We start from the raw sequence: 14,692 nt of genomic DNA, 5'->3' as shown, positions 1-14,692 counted from the left end.
AACAGGAGGGGGAAATAATGTCTCCTCATTAATCAAGGGTGCTTTGTCCCAATTTGGCTGAGCTCAACCTTGTTGTGATTAACAATTTGAAAAGTTCCTCACACCTAATGTCTTGTTGTCTGTGAAGAGTTTCCCATGTGTCCTCTGTCTTCACGGAGATTCAGTGTTTCCCAGACAGCACAGAGCAGGGTGACAGCACTGTACTTGGCACAGTCTGTGACATTTGGGGCATCACCTAGACCAGTGAAGGGGTCTGTCAGCACCGGCCTTGAAACCTTGGGAACCTTAACACTGTGCTGTTATGGCTCACGGCTCTGCACCAGTAACCAGCCCACAAGCATTATGGTGTCACCCTGGCTTCCAGCAGCTGACGTACTCCTTGCAGAGTGATGCCAACAGCCTCTGAAAATCTGTCTCCCCGAGTTCTCATCAAAGGAAAGTCCAGAAGGGATGGGAAATCTGCTGGGGTTTCCTCCATTTGCTCCCATGCTGTGGGGGAGACATTATTTGAAGGACATTACTGCCCGGGAAGGAGTGGGACTTTAAAGAAATCTGGCTGGAGGGTCAGGTCCTGAATTCAGGAGAGTTGGGAAAATCCACAAGGGTCGCTCTGGAACGGCCAGGATGCCATCATTTGCCGTATCTAGTGTGAACATCTGCCAACCCTCCGGCAGGGGGCACAAGTACCAGGACTGAGGTTCTGATTTTGAATTTGATTGTCCGCTCATAGGTTTCTGGATAATGTGGAGCAACTCCTGTAGCACAGCTTGGATTAAATAAAAAAAGCTGTGTCTCTAATGAAAGATTAAATTTATTATTTGATGTAGAGATCAATGTGTTAATAACAAAAGCTATGTTTCAGTAAGTAGTTTGGGCTATTCTGGAATGGTGAGTGCTGGCCGTCCACAAGAAACATGGCAGCCGAGCTTGGTGCGCATCTGGGGAAAGCAAGGCAGGGCCCTGGGCAGAGGGCCCAGCACAGGGAGATGTTGCCAGACAAGTAGGCCTTGTTGGCTGGCCTTGACTGTGCACTTTCAGACAGCCAAAGAGAAGGAAAGAAACTACAAGGCTGAAATACTTGATCACACGTACAGTGACCTGGCTGGAGCCTGAGGGCGTGTGGCCACTGCCAGAGCAGGCGTCTTCCTCATGGCATCAGCGCAGCACAGCCAGGTTCCGGGATGGAAGCCTGGGTGTGTGAGGCACAGATTGTGAATTTTTCTTACATCCCAGAGACTGTCGGTTAGGGGGTCCTGGTGCCCACAGAGCAGGGCTTCTTCTTTCCTTTAACCTTCCCCTTTTTTTCCTTATTTTTCTTACAGCTGCTGTTTAACAACTGGAGGACACACGCACAAGGATTGGGGTTTGGGAAGGCAGGGGCAGGACAGTGGGGAAGGAGAGGACTACCTTTGAGGCAAGACCCCACTGGTGTCCAACAGTGGCGGCCCTGGCTCCCTCAGCACTCGAGCGGGGTGACATCATGCGATGGAGGGGGAGGGGCAGCCACAGGGACTGGACAGCCTTGTCGGGCCAGGGCATAGCCTGGCAGAGGTAGCACCGTGCCTCCCCTGCCGAGTAGAGGACCCGATACTGAGCCCCTTGATGGGGCACCAGAAACAGCCCCTCAAGTGCATCACCGTGTCGTGCGGGCCTTGCAGCTGAGAAGAATAGGGCTAATCACTCAGAGGGGCTTCCCCAGGGTGAAGAGGAGAGGCAGAAGGGCAGCACTGGGGAGGAAGGGCGAGATGGAGGTGAGCACCACCCGTACTCCCAGGTCCTCAAGGGATTTCCCCCAAGGCAGCAGACAGCACTGCTCCCCACAGGGGGAACCACAGCGGAAAACGCAGGTACAGCTTGGGGGCAGGACTGATACTGCTCCTCCCTAGGGCTGCACCACCACGACTGCAGCCCCACTGAAGGAAAAAAGGAGAGGTACTCTGCTGGGATCTAGGAGGTCAGATTTAACACGCCTGCCCCCTCCATGGGTGGGAGGGGCATTCCTCAGGCCCAAACCACGGCCCACTCCCAACACGCTAGGACAGAGATGCTGAGGGGAGAAGCAAAAGGGCTCACCGGCGTGGGGCAGATTGACCCCAGGTCCATCCCGCCAGAGGAGGCAGCCCTGACCCAGAAAGACGGAGAGGGAGCTTTGCCACAGCAGCAAGTGCTCCACCTGGGACCAAAGAGTTTAGGTTCTGAGGGTCCCCAGAAGAACCCCCAACCCAAGCGCCAAAGGTTTCATGTTGTTCTGCACGTCCTGTCCCAAATGTCTCTGGACGGGGGCTGTGAGTTTGAGACAGTTGTATGAATATGCACACCCGTAGTTAATTTAGGTGGGATCAGACTAGAATGGTGAACTATCATCATGCTTCAGGGCATAAACTGAGCACCAGCTGGGGTCAGGAATCCTTCTGCATGGGGTAATGTTGTACAATTTGGTATATGACAACTGCTTATGGTCCTCCTCTGTAGTATTCAACACTGAGAGCTTTGAGAGGCAGGATTCCAGCTTAAATGGGTGAATGCCCAGATCCAGGATGGAAAATTCTCATGTTCTTATGTTTAATGCTTGCTGTGTTTGAGTGGCCGGTGTGGAAGAACCCAAACTCAGGGGTCCTTACTTACATGTCCGTTGCCCAGCAGATGGTCCAAATTACACCAGACAACAGATTAGCAAAATCAAGAGTTTATTCCTTACGTAAAGAAGGTGGTCCCTATATGCTAGGGGAGACTTTGAAACATTCATTTCTAAAAGCTTTTATAGCCTTACACAAACAAATCTTTTTACATCACAGTTTCCATGGCCATACATACTAAAAAAACCTGCTTATCTAGGAATTTTTTTTTTTTTGCTCAGTACTTTCAACTTTCCCTATCTAAGCTGCAAGGTCTTTCTCCGCATTCCATCCCTGCTGGCGCCTAGGCCCCAAAACCATTTTATTACTGCTGAACATTCTAAGATTAAATAACTGCTAGAAAGACATTTTCCATCTCGGGCTTTTGCAGCCATTTCTATAGATCAGTTCTCATAAAAAACAGAGACTCCATTTCCTTTTCCCTCCACACCGGTAATCTCCTCCGTGCAGATCGCTTATAAAAATGGAAAAAGAAAACACCTGTCAGCCAGTGCTCTCTGAAGCCCATCACCCTGGAATTCCACATTATGCCTGTTTGGCTGGAATTCCATCCTCTGGCTTATTTCTTTTAACATCCTGTATCCAGTTAGTTTCATGTGAATAATAAAGATGTGTTGTTTCAGGCTTAATAATTTCAAAATTAATTGTTGTTGCATGACTTTCTGGGGTAGCCCTCTTGCATTTCCTTGCCTCATCAGTGCTGTATCTCATTTCAAACTTTAGCTAATAATATAACTTAGAATCCTAGAATATTGGGGTTAGAATCATAGACTCCTAGAAGATTAGGGTTGGAAGGGTCCCCAGGAGGTCATCTAATCCAACCCCCTTCTGAAAGCAGGCCCAACTGTGACTACATCATCCCAGTCTGGGCTTTCTCATCTGTCCCTTAAAAAAATCTAGGATGGACATTCAACCATCAGACAAAGCAACCCATTCCAGTGCTTCACCACCCTCTTAGTGAAAAACCTTTTCCTAATATCCAAATAGTGGGGAATCATCACTTCCCTCAATACGCTGGCAATGCTCCGACTAATGCAGCCCAATATGCTGTTAGCCTTCTTGGCAACATGGGCACACTCTTGACTTATATCCAGCTCATTGTCCATTGTAGCCCACAGCTCCTTTTCTGCAGAACTGCTGCCTTGGCAGTCAGTCCCCAGTTTGTACCAGTGCATGGGATTCTTTGCATCTGTGATATTTCTATTAAATACACTATTTGTTTATATTGGCCCCAGTATCTGTGCAATGTGCGTCCCAAAATGAACTGATAATTGATAGCAGATTTCATGGCTCTGTCGAGGAGGAAGCAGAAGGAAACTTCAAGCGTCTACTAGTTAAGAATTCAGATAGCGGGAGACTCAGGACTGGAAGGGATTGCTGGGACCTGGGGGATGGCAGAGTTGGGCACCTTGTGATGGCAGAGAGGGGCAAAAGAGTAAAAGGTGGAGGCGAGTGAGGAATGGTGAGAATCAACAGCCATACTGATGGCAAAGAGGTCTGAGAGCATACGAGAAATCGTCAGCACTTGTGGTCTAGAAGTCACAGAAAGGCCGAGTTCATCTGGGGGATGACAGGTTCATCTGGGGGATGACAGGGTGATTCTGAAAAAGATCAGGGGATGATTGAAGAAATCGAAGTTAGCAATGGAGAAGGCAGTGCTTGGTGATGTAGTAATAAGACATGTGGTGTGAGGAACTTCTGAAACTGAGAAATTCCTCAAGGCAGAGCTCAGCCAAATTGGGACAAAGCACCCTTGATTAATGAGGAGACATCCTTTCCCCGTCCTGTCAAGCAGGTTTAAAGTCTTTGGCCCCAGGCGATCACATTCTGCAGGTGTATCTTCCCAATTTATCACGAAGCTCTTTAGTTTTGATCCCATAAATGATAGGGTTGAGCATGGGAGGCACAAGGACATAGAGGTTGGCCAAGAAGATGTTAACATGGGCAGCGATGCCCTGACCGAACCTGTGTGCATCACCACTGAAGAGGAAGGAAGTATAAGACATCAGCATCACACAGATGTGGGCTGTGCAGGTGTTGAGGGCTTTCCGGTGGGCTTCCTTGGAGGAGATCCTGAGGATGGACCTGATGATCAGCCCGTAGGACAGGCCAATGAGTGCCAGGTCTAACCAGTGTTCAAAATTGCTATCCCCAGGCTGTACGTCCGGTTGACTCTGGTGTCCCCGCATGACATCTTCACCACAGCGAGGTGCTCACAATATGTGTGCGGGATAATGTGGTTGGCACAGAAAGGAAGCCTCTGCAGTAGCAGGGGAACTGGCAGAACCAAGAGAACAGCTCGTATCAAACCCATTAGCCCTAGCTTAGCGATTCGTGCATTGGTGAGGATGGTGGTGTATCTCAGAGGGTCACATATGGCGACATAGCGATCAAAGGCCATTGTTGAGAGGACGGCTGATTGCATAGATGTAAACACGTAAAGGAAGAACATCTGGGTGAGGCAGCCATCCAAGGTGATGCCTTTGAAACCAAACCAAAATATGCACAGTGCCTTCGGCACGACACAGGTCGACATGCCAATGTCTGTGAGCGCCAGGATGCAGAGCAGCAGGAACATGGGCTTGTGCAGAGACTGCTCTTTGCCAACAACAAACAGAAACATGAAATTTCCCAACAGGCTGATGATGTAGAACAGAGAGAAAGGGATGGAAATTCAGATGTGGGCAGCTTCCAACCCCGGGATGCCATTTAGGATGAACATTGGCGGGCCAGAGGGGGTTAGGTTGAAAGCTGCCATGAGAGGGTCGAAGCGCCGATCAGGATCTGAAATGCTCAGGTTGCCTGTGAGGAGAGAGAAGCCTAGACAGGGGTTAGGCACTTGGTAACAATTAGCACGGTAAATATTTTATAGTTATTAACAATTCTCCACCCTGAGGAATGTCTGTACAACTGTCCCATTAATGGCTAACAGAGCTGGCTAACAAACGATCCCAGAGAGTCCCAGATTTAGCGTCTGTGTCCCAGTGGCTCACTGTGTCAGCCACTGGCTAGTGTCTCGCCTGCACATGCCAGCTGTAGTTACCGAACACTGACATGACCCAGAATTCCCAGATCTCATTATTTACTAGGCACACTTCTCAGCTTGCTCGTTGTTGCTGTGTAGTGGCCTCTGAAGCCCCACACGGTGTGTGTGTCAGCAACAAGAGCAGCAGCACAGCACAGGTGCCTTGGCATCTGCCACTGCGTGTGTGACGTTCCTCACCATAGAGAAACCGTCACTGATCCCCAATAGCCAAGGGAGGAGGTGCGACGGGGGCACCTCACCCCTGCAGAGAAAGTGTTGTGGGGAGCTTGCGGTGGCTCAGAGACTTTTGGGGCCATGTGTGACTGGGAAGCCTGGGGAAGATGCTGGACCCCAGCGTAGTGTTGGAATCGGAGCAGCCTGGGAGGGGGAAGGAGATTATAGATGGGTTCAGATCCGATGGGTGAGGGACCCAGCTGAGGAGCAAAGATCAATGGTTCATTCCACTAGAGAAATGCCTGAAGTTGCATAATTAACATTCAACAACCATAAAAAAAACCTGGAAACAAAAATGAGCAAAGGTTGTGTAACCCATGCTGCAATTCTCTGGCTCACCAGGGGAAAGAGGCCCTGAGATCTGCCCAGACTCAGTCGAATTTCAGCAGTGCTGCCCACCTGTCCATGTACACCCTCCTCCCCACTCCTACAATGCCCAGGACTGCCACACAGTGATCCCACTCACCCATGACAAACACCAGGTGCTGGACACACGACACAGTGACAGCTAGTACAAATATCTACACAGCCTGGGTTAAACTCTGTGTCTGGCTGCGCTGGGGAAAGGGGGGATGGAGGAGGAGCAGCCTGCACAGCCTGTCCAGGGGTGAAGGGAACCCCAGCAGCAGCTCAGTGTGTTAAGGGAAGAGGAGAGGGACAGACCGGAGGGGAGGGGAGAGAGGACGTGGAGACTAAAAGGAACCAGCATGAGTAACCATTCCTCAAAACAACACAAAGCTTTAGCGTATTCCTGCCAGTCAGAAACCCAGACACAACTTCCTGATGTTGCTTTTCCATGTTGGCAATTGCTGAGGTTGCCAGGAGGCTGTTGTGGGATTGGTCACAGAAGGAGGAATGGGCTGGATGGGGAATGTGTCAGAGACAATCTACTACAGTGTGTCCACATTACAGTATTGTGTCCAGTTTGGGCCCCCCACTACAAAAGGGATGTAGACAAGCTGGAGAGAGTCCAGCGGAGGGCAACAAAATTGATTAGGGGGCTGGAGCACAGGACTTATGAGGAGAAGCTAAGGGAACTGGTCTTGTTTAGTCTGCAAAAGAGAAGAATGAGGGGGAATTTGATAGCAGCCTTTAACTACCTGAAAGGGGATTCTAGGGAGGATGGGGCTAGGCTGTTCTCCGTGGTGGCAGATGACTGAACAAGGAGCAATGGTCTCAAGTTGCAGTTGGGGTGGTCTAGGTCGGACATTAGGAAAACGTTTTTCACTAGGTGGTGAAGCACTGGAATGGGTTACCTAGGGAGGTGGTGGAATCTCCATCTCTAGAGGTTTTTAAGCTGAGGCTTGACAAAGCCCTGGCTGGGATGATATAGCTGAGGTTAGTCCTACTTTGAGCAGGGGGTTGGACTAGATGCCCTCCTGAGGTCCCTTCCAACTTTAATATTCTATGATTCTATGATTCTATATTACAGCCTGAGACACCCCCTGCCCGGGGAGATTGCAGGAGGCCTAGTTAAAAATCTTTGGTGTGTGAATTAGGCAGGAGGTTCATTCCCTATTTTATCCTGTTTCAGGATTCTGCTCACTATGATCTGGATACTGCACGCCGCCCCCCCCCTCCCCCACACACACACCATGAGTTCCTGGGTCACTCCCAGTCAGATTTCCTACACTGCCTGATTTCCTCTAAGCTGAAAACATGCTTTCATTTTTTCTCTATTTTGGTGCTTCTTGTCCTCTACAGAACTAGAGATGGAGGAGAGCAGAGAGAGCAGATCTCCTCCCCAAAAAATTGTCTCCATAATTGTTTCACAGATAGCCACTGCAGAGGCTCTGACTACACATGTTAACCTGGCAGTACAGTTGCTGAATTGGAAAATCTGAGAAAAACGACAGAGACCAAAGAAAGGAAGATACCGAGACAGAGAGAAGGACACAGTAAGAGACAAAGAAATTATCTTAAAAAGGAATATTTACAATAAATGTTTAGTCTCCGTGGTGGAGAATTCCTGCCCAAATTGTTGTTCACTTGAACCCCTCCCGAGCCCTTAGCACTAAGTTTATTGTAGAAACAGCAACTCATCGAAATACCACGCAGCAGAGAGAGGAAATCTCCTTTCTGTGACCTGAGTATCCGTGTATGAATCTCACGTCTGACACTCGCAGTGCTGGACAGGGACTTTTATGATTCCCTCGTACAGTCCCTGCAGACTCTCAGATTGGCCAGGAGTGCTGGACAATTCCCTGCACTCCGTGAGCAGTGGGAAGGACAGAAAATAGACCCTGGAGAATTTCAGGCCAAGAATTCCCTGAGAATAAAGAAATGATTTACCGATAAGAGACTCAGATTGTCAGAGCACTGAGGCTTGCAGGCTTGCTAGAGTGGTCCTGCACTGCTAAAACCCAGAGAGAAAAGAAGAGCCAAGCACGTCCCGACCCCCATCCCACACACACACCGTGCATTCCTGGGTCTCCCCCAGTCAGATTTCTAGCACTGCCTGATTTCCTCTAACCCAAAAACAAGCTTTTATTTTTACTGTATTTTGGTGCTTCTCGTCCTCTGCAGAACTAGAAATGGAGCAGAGCAGAGAGACAGCAGATCCCCTCCCGCAAAAATTGTCACCCTAATTGTTTTGAACCTCTAAGCTGTGAGTTTAAGATTTCAGCTACTCTCCTGTAAGGTTTTCTCTGGTCCAGATGAGCTCACTCATCCTTAGAGGCTGCAGGACGACTCCAGTTGAAGTCACTGGAGGCTCATGGCTGGTGAAAATCAGACCTTTTATTTAAGTCCTAAATGTGCATTTGCAGTTAAATCCTGGCCCTATTGGGAGTTTTGCCATTGATCTGAATGGGATCAAGATTTCACCCTTAATGTTGAACTTTAGACTCCCTGGTGTGAAGATCCTGCCTTCAGGTCCTGTTGCAGCGAGAGCTATTCTGTTAGGGTGGTGAAAGAGTCTGAAGACCCCCAGTTTCTGTGGCTTTCTGAGACCTGCCATGAAAGATGGGGATTTCAAAACAAAGGGGCCCTGATTATGATTTCAGTGATGCCAGTGTCAATCTGGAGTGAGCCACTGAAGGCAGAATGTGAGAGCGGAATCTGGCCAGTCTGTAAAACCCTGTGTGACCCATTTGTGATGTTAAATCTGTGGTTTCACAGATATCACTGCAGAGGCTCTGACTACACGTCTTAGCATGGCAATAAAGTTGCTGAATTGGTAAACTTGAGCAAAGCAGCGAAAAAATGACAGATCAAAAAAAGGAAGATACCGACACATAGAATTACACAGTAAGAGACAAGGAAATGATTTTAAAAGAAATATTTGTCTAAACAATTTATAATAAATCTTTAGTTTCTGTGCTGGAGAATTCTGCCCAGATTGTTGTGCACTTCAACCCTTCCCAATCCTTTATCACTAACTTTATTACAGAAACAGGCAGCTCACCGAAATACCAGGCAGCAGAGAGAGGAAATCTCCTTACTGTAACCTGAGAACCAGTGTACAAATCTCACGTCTGACACTTGCGATACTGGACAGGGACCTTTATGATTCTCCCATACAGTCCCTGCAGATTCTCAGGCTGGCCAGGACACAGGGACAATTCCCTGCGTTCCATGGGCAGAAAATAGACACTGGAGAATTTCAGTCCAAGAATCCCCTGAGATTAAAGAAATTATATACTGATAACAGAGCCTCAGATTGTCAGAGCACTGAGTCTTGCAGACTTGCTAGAGTTGTCCTGCACTGCTAAAACCCCAGAGAGAAAATAAGAGTCGAGGGTTAGACGTGCTCATTTGTCTATCAGCATTTCTGTGCTGCTGCTCATTGTCATAGAATCTGAGAATCTGCTGCTACTCCCAGCTGATGAGCCCTGTGCTGATTCCCTGAGATTGCGATGTGCACATGGATAGTGTAACTGCACAGGCTGTTACTGGGGAAGGGAGGATGGAGGAAATGTTCACAGTAGCTGCACGTGCTGTCACTGGGGTGGGGAGGGTGCAGGGAGATGTTTAGAGGCGACTGAGGTGCCCATTGTCCATCCACATTCAATGAGACTCTGCTGCCCACTGCCCTTGTGCCTTTGAAAAGCTCCCCCTGGGGTCTAGTGGATCATGCGCTGGTCTGGAACTCAGGGGACCTGGTCAATTCCTAGCTCGGACACAGAGCTCCTGTGTGACCTTGAACGTGTCATCTCGTAATCTACTCCGGGCCTCAGTTTCCCCTCTGTAAAATAGGGAGAGCACTTCCCTGTCTCAGGGGGTTGTGAGGATAAAAAACGCTTCATTATAGGGTGCCCAAATTGGGGCCAACATTTAGGAGGGCCATATGAGGACCTAGAGGTACAGCCGTGCTTGTTTATCTCCAGTAGTACAAAGGCCCTACCTTCAATCAAATGTACACGTGACCGTAAGCCCTGCCCTACTGGCCTCTATCACCGGAAGTCCCACACCATCCGGTCACCTGACGTCCGGTCCCTCCTCGGGTTATGACTTCCTGGTCAAGATGGGGCACCTGACCGGAAGCGGATGGTGTGACCGCCCTCCGAGAACACCTCCCTGACTGCTCCCCACCAATGGGAGAGGGTTTCGCCCTGAAAGCGGGATTGCCCCCAGATGGTCACATGACCGGAAGCGATCGGTGCGACTCCTCCATCAATCGGCAGGTGTTTCACGCCAAGAGCTGGGATTGGCCCAGCAAGGGTTTTTGAATTTGTGCCAAGAGCTGGGATTGGCCGAGCAAGGGTATGGGGAGGAGTAGGATGCCCCCCACCCCTGAAGCGGAGCCGACTTATGTCATCCCAGAAGGGAAACGTGAACCAAAGGGGATGTTCGGGCGGTGGCGGCACAGGCCCCGGAAGTTTTGGGGCCCTTAAAGCATCTTGTTTTTGAGACCGCATGGTTCACAGCTTGTGGAAAAACGCCGAGAGGGGAACATGGACACCTTCACCACCTCCGTGAGGCCTTTGAGATTTGTTCTGGCTCCTAAGTTTTTGGCCCCCAGGCATAGAAAGTGCTACATTAGCGACAGTTCCGTCATGCTTCAGGGTATAAACTGAGCTCCAGTTAGGGTCAGGAAGGAATCCTGCTCCCTCTCCATGGGGTCATATTGTACAATTTGATACATGACAACTGCTTATGGTCCCACTCTAGAGTATTCAACACTGGGCATTTTGAGAGGCAGGATACCAGCTCAAATGGGTGAACGCTCTGACCCAGGATGGGAAATCCCTATGTTCTTATGTTTAAGGCTTGATGTGTTGGAGTGGTCGGTAACCTCCACTCTGCAAATCGTTTGTAAAGATGGAAAAATAAAATACCTGTCAGCCAGCGCTCTCTGAAACCCATCACTCTGGAATTCCACACTATGCCTGTTCGGCTGGAATTCCATCCTCTGGCTTATTTCTTTTAACATCCTGTATCCAGTTAGTTTCAGGTGAACAATAAAGATGCATTGTTTCAGGCTGCATACTTTGAAAGTTCATTATTATTCCATGAGCCTCTGGGGGGACCTCCTTGTATTTCCTTCCCTCATCAGTACTATATCTCATTTAAAATTTCAGCTAATGACATAACATAGAATCATAGCATCCTATAAGATTAGGGTTGGAAGGGACCCCAGGAGGATATTTAATCCACCTCCCTGCCCAATGCAGGACCAACTGTGACTATTTCATAACAGCCAGGGCTTTGTCATGCTGTGTCTAAAAACATCTGTGATGGAGATTCCTCCACATCCCGAGGAAACTCATTCCAGTGCTTAATCACCTTCGTGGTGGAAAAGATTTTCCTAATATCCAACCACTGCAACTCGAGACCATTGCTTCTTGTTCTGCCATCTGCCACCACCGAGAACAGCCTAGCTCCATCCTCCCTGGAACCCCCTTTCAGGTAGTTAAAGGCTGCTATCAAATCCCCCCTCACTCTTCTCTTCTGCAGACTAAACAAGACCAGTTCCCTCAGCCTCTCCTCATAATTCATTTGCTCCAGCCCCCTAAATATCTTTGTTGCCCTCCCGTGAGCTCTTTCCAATTTTTCCACATCCTTTCCATAGTGGGATACTCAAAACCAGACACAATACTGCAAATATGGCCTCACCAATGCCGAATAGAGGGGAAAAATCACTTCCCTCAATCTGCTGGCAATGCTCCTACTAATGCAGCCCAGTATGCCAACAGCCCTCTTCACAACCAGGGCACACTGCTGACTCATATCCAGCTTCTTGTTCACTGTAACACCCAGGTCTTTTTCTGCAGAACTACGTCCCCAGTTTGTAGCAGTGCATGGGATTCTTCCGTCCTTCATCTTTGCATCTGTGATTTTCTGTTCAATAGACTTTTTGTTTATTCTGAGCCCAGTCTCTGTGCAATGTGAGTCCTAAAATGAACTGATAATGGAGGGCAAATTTCATGGCTTTGTGGGGGATAAAGCAGAGGGGAAAACTCCAAGTGTCTGCTAGTTTAGAATTTAGAGAGACAGATTTGGGGAGACTCAGGACTGGAAGAGATTGTTGGGGCCTGGTGCATGGCAATGTTGGGGACCCTGTGATGGCAGAGAGGGGCAAAAGAGTGAAAGATGGAGGCGAGTGAGGAATGGTGAGAATCAACAAGCATACTGATGGCAAATAGGGCGGAGAGCATATAAAAAATCATCAGTGCTGGTGGTCTGGAAGTCAAAGAAAGGCCGAATAACAGGAAATATGGGGCTGGGAGATGATAGCTGATTCTGACAAAGATCAGGTGATGGGCAGAGAGATAGAACTTAGCAATGGAGAGGACAGAGCTTGGTGATATAGTGATAAGACATTAGGTGTGAGGATCTTCTGAAACTGTGACTTTCCTCAAGGTTCAGCTCAACCAAATTGGGACAAAGCACCCCTGATTGACGAGGAGAGATCCTTTCCCCCTCCTGTCATTCAGGTTTAAAGACAGTGGCCCCAGGCGATCACATTCTGCAGGTGTATTTTCCCATGAAGCTCTTTGGTTTTGACACCATAAATGATGGGGTTGAATATGGGTGGTGCAAGGAGATAGAGGTTGGCCAAGAGGATGTGAACATGGGCAGCGATGCCCTGACCAAACCTGTGTGTCAGGGAGGAGAAGAGAATGGGAGTATAAGACATCAGCATCACACAGATGTGGGCTGTGCAGGTGTTGAAGGCTTTGTGGTGGGCTTTCTTGGAGGAGATCCTGAGCACAGCCCTGATGATCAGCCCGTAGGACAGGCCAATGAGTGTCAGGTCTAATCCAATGGTCACTAATATTATCACCAGCCCATACATCTGATTGACTCTGGTGTCCCCACATGAGATCTTCACCACAGTGATTGGCTCTCAGTACATGTGGAGGATAACGCGGTTGGCACAGAATGGCAGCCTCCGCAGTAGCAGGGGAAAAGCCAGAATCAAGAGAACAGCTCGTATCTAACCCATTAGCCGTAACTTAGCAATTCATGCGTTGGTGAGGATGGTGGCGTATCTCAGAGGGTCACATATGGCGATGTAGCGATCGAAGGCCATTGTCACGAGGACAGCTGATTGCATAGCAACAAACACGTAAAGGAAAAACATCTGGGTGAGGCAGTCGTCCACAGCTATGTCTTTGAAACCGAAGCAAAATATGCTCAGTGATTTCGGCATGACACAGGTAGACATGCCAATGTCTGTGAGCGCCAGCATGCAGAGCAGCAGGAACATGGGCTTGTGCAAGGTCTGCTCTTTGCCAACAACAAACAGAACCACGAAATTTCCCAACAGGGTGATGGTGTTGAACGTAGAGAAAGGGATGGAAATCCAGATGTGGGCAGCTTCCAACCCCGGGATGCCATTTAGGATGAATGTTGGTCGGCTAGAGGAGGTCAGGTTGATAGCTGAAAACTTATTATCCATCTGCTCCTTCGGACTCCGTGGACTCAGAGCGGCCAGTAAGGCTTTAGCTTTAGGATCGTGGGTCTCCGGGAGCAGAGGAGTTGCCTCCACCAAGGAGTGGGGGCGACCGAACAAGAATAAAAACAGGGCTTTAACTGAAGCAATATGGCTCATTTATTTAGTCATTAATATTAATTAAAGAGCATAAACGTAGAAAATACAAACATGAAACCAAAGAAGGATACAGAGGCCTAATATTTTTCTATGCATGCAATCATTTCTCATAGTACACAATTCTACTATTGCTCATTTTATGTTTACAGACAGATGGTCGCTTGCAAACTCTTGGCTATTTCAATACTTACAGACAGATGGTCATTTGTAAAATCCTAATTACTCTTCACAGACAGATAAACAGACAGATGTTCATTTGTTATCTTAAAGCAAGTGCTACTTACATACATTACGAAAGATGCTTCTCTCCTTAAGCCCCTTGGGCCAAGTCGACTCTGATAAGTGTTAGCCGTCCCTTCGACGCTGCTGGTTCATAGAAGGGCTCAGTCCAGCTACCAAGGATCCCAGCAGGCTGCAGTCCCAAGTGCAACTGACTTTCTGGGTTTAAGTACCCACAGGCTGATCACCAAACTGATCAGCTTGCTCAGTATGTAACCAACCAGTGAACAGTGTCACTTTTGGGTCAGTATCATGATCAGTGAGCATTTCTGCTGAGTCATCCTGACTTGTAGGCAGTTTCAACTGTTACTTAGCCGGGTGTAGTCAGCTTTGGTCAGCTTTTGTTTTTATGTTTGCCCTCTATTTGTGCTGTGCTAGCACCCGGACAGCCTTTATCAGGTCCTTCCAGCCCTTTTCCCAAGCTATATACTTTACTATTCTATCTTAAAGCACAACACCCATTAGCTATTCTTTCTATATTCTACAGACTCATCCTCGGTATGGTTGTCTTAGCGATTC

The 14,692-nt window shown here is 48.5% G+C and overlaps 2 pseudogenes; both read right to left on the bottom strand.

Moving 5' to 3' along the window:
- Positions 1–4,456: 4,456 nt before the first annotated feature.
- On the bottom strand, positions 4,457–5,692 carry LOC137155678 (olfactory receptor 52P1-like; annotated as a pseudogene).
- Positions 5,693–12,775: 7,083 nt separating this feature from the next.
- Positions 12,776–13,741, bottom strand: LOC137155677 (olfactory receptor 52P1-like; annotated as a pseudogene).
- Positions 13,742–14,692: the final 951 nt, after the last annotated feature.

The sequence above is a fragment of the Emydura macquarii genome, unplaced genomic scaffold (genome assembly GCF_026122565.2).
Source record: "Emydura macquarii macquarii isolate MOO-44397 ecotype Brisbane River unplaced genomic scaffold, CSIRO-AGI_Emac_v2 contig_1369, whole genome shotgun sequence".
Classification (NCBI taxonomy): Eukaryota; Metazoa; Chordata; order Testudines; family Chelidae; genus Emydura; species Emydura macquarii.
This window is presented reverse-complemented; position numbering and strand designations above follow the sequence as displayed.